The 10,608-nt window shown below is 43.3% G+C and overlaps 1 long non-coding RNA gene across 2 annotated transcripts in view; it reads left to right on the forward strand.

Moving 5' to 3' along the window:
• LOC133044733 (uncharacterized) overlaps positions 1-10,352 on the forward strand; it is a 34,714-nt gene extending 24,362 nt beyond the window's left edge. Inside the window, exons 5-6 of one of the 2 annotated variants that reach the window (XR_009690047.1) lie at positions 8-86; positions 177-2,067. This is a non-coding gene — a long non-coding RNA (uncharacterized LOC133044733). Of the gene's footprint in view, positions 1-7; positions 87-176; positions 2,068-5,403 lie in introns of those variants that run through there. The other variant, XR_009690046.1, reaches the window with a different exon arrangement.
• Positions 10,353-10,608: the final 256 nt, after the last annotated feature.

Below are 10,608 nucleotides of genomic sequence, written 5' to 3' on the forward strand. Positions count from 1 at the left end.
TTCACAGTCAAGTGGAACTGAGACCAGGGTCCAGGAAGATTAAGGCCTAAGTCCCAAACTTGCCTTGGATCAAACCACCATTTCAGGTGAAATCTGAGGGTTTCGAAGTCTGAATAATGCAAATTGCCGGGGCTTCCCTGGTGGTTCAGTGGCTAACAATCTGCCTTGCAATGCAGAGGGGACACTGGTTTCATCCCTGGTCTGGGAAGATCTTACATGCTGCAGATCAGCTAAGCCGGTACACCACATCTACTGAAGCCCCTGCCATCGCAACTCCTGAAGCCCGCATGCCTGCATGCACCACGAGATAAGCCACTGCAATGAGAAGCCCGTGCACCACAAGGAAGAGCAGCCTGCACTCGCCACAACTAGAGAAAGCCCATGTGCGGCAACAAAGACCCAGTGCAGCCAATAAACAAATAAATAACAATTTTAAAAATAAATTTTTTTAAGTCATGCAAATTATTGTCTGTCGTGGCCAGAAGAATGTGCCCCTCAGATTTTCTAGGGCAGGAGGTATAATTGGCTTCTAGTCGTGGCTGCTGACATGCTGGCAGCCAGGTTAATCTTCCTACAGGCTGCACTGGCCAGTGATCAGGCACGTTAGGGATATTACTCCTGGGAGGCAGGGGCTCCTCTGATGGATAACTTTGGCTCAAAAGACCCTTCCAGACTGACTGAAATTTTCTTAGAACCACAGAGCAGTCCATGGCGTTCCTCGGCACTTTTATTCCTCCTCCCACTCCATCTCCCTTCCTTCTCTCCTTCATGGGTGCCAGACCTGCCTCAGGGTCTGTTGGCTCTCCTGCCTCCTTCTACTCCTTCCCCATCGTCCCTCACCAGTGTTTCCCCACTACATCTCTTATCCATCTCATCCCTGCTTGTCATCTGCTTCTCAGGGGAACTGCACGAAATCACTCTTTAACTATTCTGTTTTGCATGTGCAATTTAGGACCAAATGTATTTCCTGAATTCAGGTCCAAATGTCATTCATTAGAAGAAGGAAGACTTAGTCATGAAAGAATATGCATGTGAACTGCCTGTATTGACTAATGAACTCTGTTGACCTAAATATGCAGGAAAGCATTTCAGTTCTGACTAACTTAAAATCTCTAGAGCAATGCCTTGTAGATTGGAAGAGTTATTGGAGGAGCTACAAGGAAAGAGGTGAGGCCAGAAGGTCTCCTCCTACGTGCAGTAGATGAACTTGGAGACGAGGTGATGTCACAATGGAGGAACTATAGCACCGCATCGAAGCTTGCCTGGGGGTGGACAGGGCTCTGAGGGGCAAGCTGTGCTCTCATTACCCGGTCACTCATCCGCACGACAAAGTCCACAGAGCACCTGCTCCACAGCAAGCTCGCCCACAAGGATGACAGAGACACTCCTTTCCAAGTCATCACTTTGCAAGCTCCCTTTTGTTGATGTTAAAAAAAAAAAAAAAAATCAATAATCAGATTATTGGAGGTGGCCTCCTTATGACAGAAAACCACAAAATTCTGTAAAGCAATTATCGTTCAATTAAAACATTTTTTAAAAAACATAAAGTTTAATGAAATTTAAAAAATCAATCAGAAACCCCAATTAAATAGAATTGAGACCAGCAGGGGGCGCTCTCACTGCCTGTGATGACAGCAGAACCCCACAGGAAGAAGACAGACTCCCTCTGTTTCCTCCTGGGGACTCAGCCAATGACAAGCCCTGAACTCCTTGTTCACTTTGGCCCACCCTCCCGACTTCCCGTCCCCTCTATAAAATCGGGCTCCTCCCCTTTTGTGCAGGGATTTGCATGTAGTCCCCCATGGTTGCATACCTCAAATTACAATTCTCTGCTGATCTCAAATAAACTACTCTTTGCAGGAGAAATATTTGGCTATCTGTTTCTGGTCAATATTAGGAACACAGGCACCCATCGATGTTTCTGCCTTCCCAGTTACTAAGTTTTCAGACCGTATCCAAGAATCAGCTTGATCTTTATCTGTTGTTAAATTTTCTTTGTAAAAAGTACATATACGGGATTTGGTTAGAGTTTCCTTTATGGTTTTCTATGTATTTGAAATCTGTAATATTAAAATAGGTAAAAGTGAAAGATGATTTCATAGACTAAAAGTCTTCCTTTTTTTTTTTTTTGTTTAAATGTGGTAATAATTTCACCCATACAGAAAAGTTTTGTTTTGAAAGACTTTCCTTAGTGAGTTGTCTTGAAATTTTTATTGAAGGTCACCTGACTGTACGCTTATGAATCTAGACCCTACATTTTGTTTCATTGATGTGTTTATGCTGTGTCTTAATTACTTTATCTTTTTAAATTTTTATTTATTTATTTTTGTCTGCACTGGGTCTTCGTTGCTGGGGTTTTACTGACCCAGGGATCAAACTGGGGTTTCTCTAGTTGCATCAGATAGGGGCTACTCTTCATTGCAATGGCTTCTTTTGTTGCACAGTTGGCGCTTAGTTGCTGAGGCATGTGGAATCTTCCTGGATCAGAGATCAAACCCAGGTCCTCTGCATCAGCAGGCAGATTCTTAACCACTGGACCACCACAGAAGTTCCATGTTTATGGAAAAGTTGAAAGAATAACAATAGTACTAAGAACATCCACATTGTTCCCCTATTAGTATTTTTCCCCCTTCAGTTTATCATTTGCTCTAATATTTTTTTCCCTGACTTGTTTGGGGTAAGTTACATACACTAAAGCTCTTTATCTCCATATACATCACTGTTTCCTAACAGTTGCACAGTTATTAACGTCAGTAAATTTAACACCATGCTATGCTTTTATCTGAGCTTCCAGATGGAACTAGCGGTAAAGAACTCTCCTGCCAATGAAGGAGACATCAAAGATGTGGGTTCAATCCCTGAGTTGGGAAGATCCCCTGGAGGAGGGCATGGTAACCCACTCCAGTATTCTTGCCTTGGAGAATCCCATGGATAGAGAAGCCTGATGGACTGCAGTCCCTAGGGTCACAAAGAGTCTGACACAACTGAAGAGATTTAGCACGCACATATGCTTTTATCTAATTTAATCTATCATTGGGCTTACCTGGTGGCTCAGTGGTAAAGAACCTGCCTGCCAGTGCAGGAGACGTAAGAGACGTAGGTTTGATCCCTGGGTCAGTAAGATCCCCTGGAAAAGGAAATGGCAACCCTCTCCAGTATTCTTGCCTGGGAAATCCCATGGACAGAGGAGCCTGGCAAGCTACAGTACATGGGTTTGAAAAAAGTTGGGCAAGACTTAGCAACTGAGCATGCATGCCATGCTATCATTGGTATCAGTGTTCCAGTCTTGTCTTCTTAAGTTAATAATGTCCTTTATAGAAAATTTATTCCCTCCAGCACACAGCTGAATCTGGAGTCTGTTGTTGCATCTAACTGTCATGTCTCGTTCAGTCACCTTTTAATCTAGAACGTTTCAGTAGCTTTTCTTTAAGTGTTTGAAGAATGCAGCTCTTCACCCCTTTTTAAAATAGAACATTCCTCGCTCTGCATTTGCCTAGTTTCCTTATGATGAGGTGCAGGTCTACCTTCTTGACCGAAACACTACACAGGTAATACACCCTTCTCGGGATCACTCCTGGAGGCACGTGGTAGTCCTCTGTTCCTCACTGGTGATGTCGATCTAGAGCATGTAGTTTGCTGTTTTCTTCTCCCTTTCAACCAACAAGTAGTCTGGCAGGGGGAGACACCAGCATTTCACCAAATTGCCTGTATTGAGCATCTCGATGATTCTTCTCTGATCCAGGCTTTACTGTGAACTTTCAGCTCCAGCACACCCTTCATTTTGATCAGTGAGCCCCCAATTATTTATCACTTACTCGTGGTTATTACCTATTAATATGGACTCGTGGATTACTACTTTCCCAATGGCTTACAGTGTATTAACACAATTATTGGGAGGCTCACATTGTCCTGGACCTGGCCTGTGGAAGCCCCATCAAGTTGGCTCCTGAGTCTTTGTGACGGGCCATAGGTGCTTTTTCTTTAAACCTGCATTGTAATAATAAATTCTACGATTGCTGAAAAAAATTTAAAAATAAAAGTCAATTGAAAAAAATGCAAATCTCCCCTATAAGAATTTCAGGCTGCTCTGTTGTCCCTTGAGTTGTATTGCTTATAGTCTTTTTTGTTTTAAAGTTTTTTTTTCAATAAATTAAACATTTCTTGAGTATTCATAGTACTAATACATTATGTTTGCAATAATCTATCGAGGCACAAAGGGCAGATAAAAGAAGTGTAATCTATGGTCTTATATTAAGGAATTGATAATAGCTATAAACAGAAGGTCTCTCAGGGCTCCTTTAATATTTGAATAAGAAATGTAGGCAAAGCATACATAATAATCATCAGACATTAAGTAAAACCTCCAACTTCTAATCTTCAGTCAGTTTGAAACCCAATCAGTGTGACCTTCGTGCCAGTCCTGCCATCCTGAGCTCTCCCAGGGGCCGTGGACAGTCTGAAACCCACACCCTCCACGTTCCCCTGCAGACAGAAGCATCGAGAGATGCTAGTGGGTGGAAGGTAAGCACATGTCTATTCCAAGAAGCTGGTGCACACCTGCAGACACAGACAGCTGTGGGTGTTGCCTGTGGCTATCAGCTGTGCACTCAGCACCCCCACTTCAGGGAGGAAGGATTGGTGGGAACTTTTCTCTGATCCCTGTCTCTTGTCATTCCCATCTTCCTTATCTTCAGAGGCTAAATTCCTGGTTCCCAGTAACAATCTCACTAAAACTACTTAGGTGGCTACCGTTTTCCTGACTAATATCATGTGACTTAGTTTCTTATTATTTTTTTAAACTTTTATTTATTATTATTTATTTTGGCTGTGTTGGATCTTCATTGCTGTGCACGGGCTTTCTCTCATTTCCAGTGGTGGGAGCTATTCTCTAGTTGTGGTGCATGGACTTCTCATTGAGGTGGCATCTCTTGTAGTGGAGCACGGGCTGTAAGCATGCAGGCTCCGTAGTTGCAGTACACAGGTTTAGTTGCTCGTTGGCATATGGGATCTTCCTGGACCAGGGATCAAACCTGTGTCGGCTGCATTGGCAAGTGGATTCTTAACCAACTGGACCATCAGGGAAGTCCAATTTCTTATTAATTTGTCACATACTTATATAGCATTTACCATGAGCTAGGTTTTACAAATATTCACTCATTTCATCCTAATAACCCTACAAAGTAGGTAAAATATTATTGATAGGCACAGAGGTAACTTGCCTAAGGTCACAAAGCCAGGAAGCAGCAGAGCTGGGGCTCAAACCCAAAATGTTAGGCTCTGGAGTTCATGCTTTTATTCTTATAACCTTTGCAAATAATACCTGTGAGACTGTATTTGTCTGCTTGAGATGTCATAATACCATCAACTGGGCAGTTTAAACAACAGATGTTCATTTTCTCACAGGTCTGGAGGCTGGAAGTTCAAGATCAAGGCCTGGCAGTTGGTTTGCAGTGAGAGCTCTCTTGTTGACTTATAGAGGACTGCCTTCTCACCATGTCCTCACGGGGCCCTTTCCTGGGGTGGGGGTGAGAGAGAGAGAGTTATGGTGTCTCTGCTTATAAGAAATACCCCTATCAGATTAGAGCCCCAACCTTACAACCTTATTTAATCTTAATTGTTCCCATAAAGGCCCTACCTCCAAATAGAGTCACATTGAAGTTAGGGCCTCAACATGTGAATTTTGAGGGATTCAAACAGAGACCAAAATAACAGCAACAAACAGCCTTGCCCACTATTGACAGAAATCATCAGTAAAGGGTCAATAATAGAAGTGAAAAGGAGTCTTATTCGTGCCAAACTGAAGACTACAGCCAGAGAGATATAGATTCAAAAAGCCCTTGAATTGTGTTCCTCTGGGCTACAAAATAGAGGAGGTTCTAAAGGAAAAAACTACAAAATCACAGCAGCTGTTCATCAAGAATTAAGATTGGAGCTGCAAGAAGTAAGGAAGCTTGCTAAGCAAGGATTGGTTATGATCTGAAATGGTTGTGTAGTTACAAGAGGAGACCCTGAGACCTAAGGTTGCAGCTGGCATCTGCCAGCAGACACTGTTATGAGAACAGCTGGTGACGTCCTTGAGTCTGATATAGTTCGAAAATTCAACTTCCCACGGATGCAGGAAATCACATCCATAATGGTTACTGGCTCCCGCTGGGTGCCTGAACCACAGTGACTCCATTCTGATTTTCCAATGCATTCTTTCCTTTAAAGGTTAAAGCAGATGTACAGTACATGTTTAATGGGCCATAAAACAGGCTGTTTTAGTTACCATAAAGTTTAGGTTCAATCATGTATAAGCCAAAATGACTTCCCCACATCTCAATAGGTAAAAACTTCTCCCATCCCTACATCATTATGTCTTGTGGCCCTGAGAATGCAGCATCCTGTTCCCTGGGCTCCAAAGGAAATGCCTGATTCATTTTTTTTTTTTTTTAACCTCCCTCTATCATGGGACTGTGCCCGAGTTATTCAATCTTGTTGAGCCTTGCTTTCTCCACCTGAAAGTGGGTTGTGAGTATTAAATAAAACAACACAAGTTTCATAATCTAGTCCCAGCCACATAGCATCTACTCCATATACCTGTGCTCCCTGTTTTCAGTTCTCTTCAGATGATGCTCATCAGGACAGCATGTCCACCCTAGTCCTACTTATTCAGCAGCATCCGTGGACACTTGTCCACCCATAGATCGTGTTAGAGGGCAGATCCTAGCCTGGCTCTCTCTGCTCCACTCTGTCTCTCTGAGCGAGCTCTACTCTGCAGACATGCCAGGTGGAGACCGTATACCCCACTCTGTGTACAGCTGGGGTCCCCCGTGTACACACCCCCTTCTACCCAACAGCCGCACCCATGCCACTTGTAGAAAGTGGGGGGAGACAGAGGCTGCACTTCCGCTGCTTCTGGAAGCATTTGATTTTTCTGAGATGGGAGGGCCTGAGACATGGTCTGAAGGCCCCCGCTCCGAGGTGGGGATCAGCAAAAGTGATCCCCTGCGACAGTGAAAGCCCTGAACTCTCAGGACCCATGTGGGGCAGCAGGTCACTGGCTTTTGGATTCACATGGTGACCAAGGAGGCAGTTAACTCACGGGGTCAGTTCTGCAATGTTGGCCTTGAAGTTAGCTCTGAAAGTTCCACCAGAGCCTTCCTTTCCAGACTTTGTGATGATTTTGCCGACCCAATCCCCTGTAGAGTCTCTTTGTGCCCAAATGTCCTGGAGTCATCACCACCTAAAGCAGACACTGTCTCAGACAAGTGTGCAGAGGTCAGAGATACACAGTACCTGAGGCTATAGGTCCATGGAACTCACACCCTGAAGTTTCCTGTGTGCTTGCTGTGGTCACCCCAGTGCCCAGAACTGCCCGGTAGACAGTTGTGAAACTGTTAACCCAATATTGCCCCTTCATTAGTTATTGATCCCTTATTAGTTATCTGCCACTGCCTAACTAATTACCTCACATTTAATGGCTTAAAACAATGAACATTCGTTACCTTGCAGTTTCTATGGTTCAGGACTCTGGGATTGGTGTGGCTGGATGATTCTAGGCTGTGGTCATCTCAAAGCTACCTGAAGGAGGCTCCCTTGCCAAGCCCCCGACCCTCACCCCAGGCTGTTGGCAGGAGTCCCCGTTCTTCACCATGTGGACCACTTCCAGCTGCTGGAGCAGACTCACAACCCTGCAGCGTGATTCTGTCCCCACATTGTCCCTACCAAAGAGCAGGTGACTTTCCCGTGTGAGTGATTCAAGGGTGAAGCAGACAGAGACCCACACACATCTGAGACCCAAGCTCCAATCTCTGAATAATCTGCATCTTAGAGATGACATCTCATCTCATACCTATTAAGGTGGCTATTATCAAAAAACAAGAACAAGTGTTGGTGAAGATGTAGAGAAATCGGAACCCTTGTGTCCTGCTGGTGGAAATGTCAAATGGTGCCACTGCCATGTAAGTCCATTTGACAGTTCATCCAGAAAGTTAAGCCTTGAATTGTCATATGATCAAGCAATTCCACTCACAAGTATATACCCAGAAGAATTGAAAGCAGGGACTTGTACGTCTGTGTTCACAGCTGTGTTATTCACAATAGCCAAAGGGGGAAGCCGCCCAAGTGTTCCTTGATAAATAAGATATGGAATATACACACAATGGAATAATATTCAGCCTTAAAAAAGGAAATTCCAAAACATGCCACAACATGGATGAACCTTGAGGGTATTATGCTAAATGAAGTTAGCTAATCATGAGAGGACAAATATGATTCCTCTTGTAGGAAGTACCTAGGATAACCAAACTCACAGAGAAAGAAGAATGATGGCTGCCAGAGGGTGGGGGCAGGGGGAAATGGGGAGCTGCTTAGTGGGTGCTGTGTGTCAGTCTGGGATGAAGAAAATGTTCTGGAGGTAAATGGTGGTGATGGTTGCCCAACAGTGTGAATGTCACTGGACCGAACCTTGCCCTGAAGATGCCCACTCACAGCTCCTGTGGGTCAGGATTCTGGGAACAGCTCTGCTGTGATTCTTGGTTGGGGCCTCTCACAGGATAACTATACACTGAACTGTTGTACTGAAAATGGTAAAAAGGATCAATATATACATTTTACTACAATTTTAAAGAATAAATTAAAAATAAGATAGAAGTGACAGCTCATCATTTCTACAAAATTCCCTTGGCTGGAAGTGAATGACTCGATCCTGCTGACACTCAAGGAGAGGGAACTCAGCTCCACCCACTGAGGGTAGGAGAGACACAGGATGTGTGGGGTGTGTTTGTCCACCTCCACACCTGTTCAAGGCTTCCCTTCCAAAACAGGCACAACTGGTAGAAAAGTAGAAAAATATACCAGCTACTTAAGGATGAATCACAAACTCCTTCAGGGTGGACTTCATGCAAAGGATGATCCAAAAGGCAAGGATAAGTCTTCCTCCTCAGGTTGTACTTCGATTTATCTCTTTATACCCATGGGCCCTGACACCTAAATTGGTTTACCTCAGAGAGTAAAATACTGATAAGGAGATTAGCCTATGTATAAAATAGATTATCCAAACTCAGTGAATTATTCTTTAAGAAAGAAAATTCTATAAATCATTTTCACCTCTATCTACACGCCACTCGTACCTCCCAAGACTATCAGGCAATCAGGCTAAAGGCGTACCCTAGCTGAAATAACTAAGAAGTGTTCAGTCATGAACTGACCCTTTGCGCCCCCTGGACTGTAGCCCACAGGTTCCTCTGGCCATGGGGTTCTCCAGACTAGACTACTGGAGTGGTTTGCCATTCCCTTCCCCGGAGGATGTTCCTGACCCAGGGATTGAACCTGGGTTTCCTGCATTCCTGGCAGATTCTTTACCATCTGAGCCACCAGGGAAGCCCAAGAAGAGAAACCTCTAACACAGGGAAGTGTACTCAATATCTTGTAGGAATCTATAATGAAACATATATATTTATGAATCACTTTGCTTTACACCTGAAATTAACACAACATTGTAAATCAACATTTTAATACATTTTATTTAAAAAAAAAAAAAACTTTAAAAAAGGAGAAAGAAAATTCTACCTTTTATGATTTCAAATCAAATGTAATTACCTGAAGGACTGCATTTGAAGTGGCACAATATTTGCAAGGACAACATTCAAAATTTGCAATCTGTGATTTTGTTGAATTGTTAGGGTAAGTATATAAAACCATATTCTAGAGGCTTCTTGATATATTCCCCTGTGATCACCGTGGGCCTCTCAGTCACAGAAAGGAATAGGGGTGATCATAGGCTGGGGGTGGTCATAGGAGAGAGCGTGGCTGGAGAGAAACCACTGCATCTGTAATTCCTTTCTAACGTCTTTAAAGTCGTGTGCAGGGGAAACATCAGACGGAGATCGCTCTCAGGGTGGCATTGCCACTTCTTCCCAAAGGAATATACTAACAAACATGTTTTAAATAAGTTCTCTCAAGTAGTTTAATTTTTCCTCTGTATAAAGAGGATTTTATTGTTTTTCTCTCTGATTTGTTCGTCTATTTCTGCATTGCTTTTTCCTTTCTGATGAAAGGCCAAACTATTTCCAATTTAAGCCAGCACCTCCAGGCTTTTGGTAATCTTGTAGCTGCTCTCCTTCCTCTTCTTTTTTCCTTCCCCAGAGCGTATTACAGAAGGGTTGCAGCTATTTCTTAATTTTAAACAGTTGCTTTCTGGGGCAAAAAAAAAAAAAAAATCAAGAACAGAATAAACTTTAAAAAATCAGCACCTCTCTGTTGCTTTTTATCTTTTTAATTTGTCATTTGACTTGCCTGTGGTTTCATCTCTTTCAGGAGACAACAGATCTTTATCAGAAGAGTTAACTTATATTACGGCAATTTTTAACACAAACTGGGATTTTGATGTACTAGGGACTTCCTGTTATTGCCTTTCCCCAGATCTTTTTTTCATCCCCCCAAATATCTCACCTCCTTTTCTCCCCGTTTCTTCCCCTCTCTTTCTTTCTCTCCTGGGGGTAAAGGAGTTGATCGTGCTATTTCTGGCACTCCCTGACAGTCCTGCCCCTAGAGTTACCCCATTTTTCAGTAATTACCCAATTTCTATACAAGCACAGTTGCCTTAGGTTCAGAGGCCTTTTCCTT

This window comes from Dama dama, chromosome 23 (assembly GCF_033118175.1).
Source record: "Dama dama isolate Ldn47 chromosome 23, ASM3311817v1, whole genome shotgun sequence".
NCBI lineage: Eukaryota > Metazoa > Chordata > Mammalia > Artiodactyla > Cervidae > Dama > Dama dama.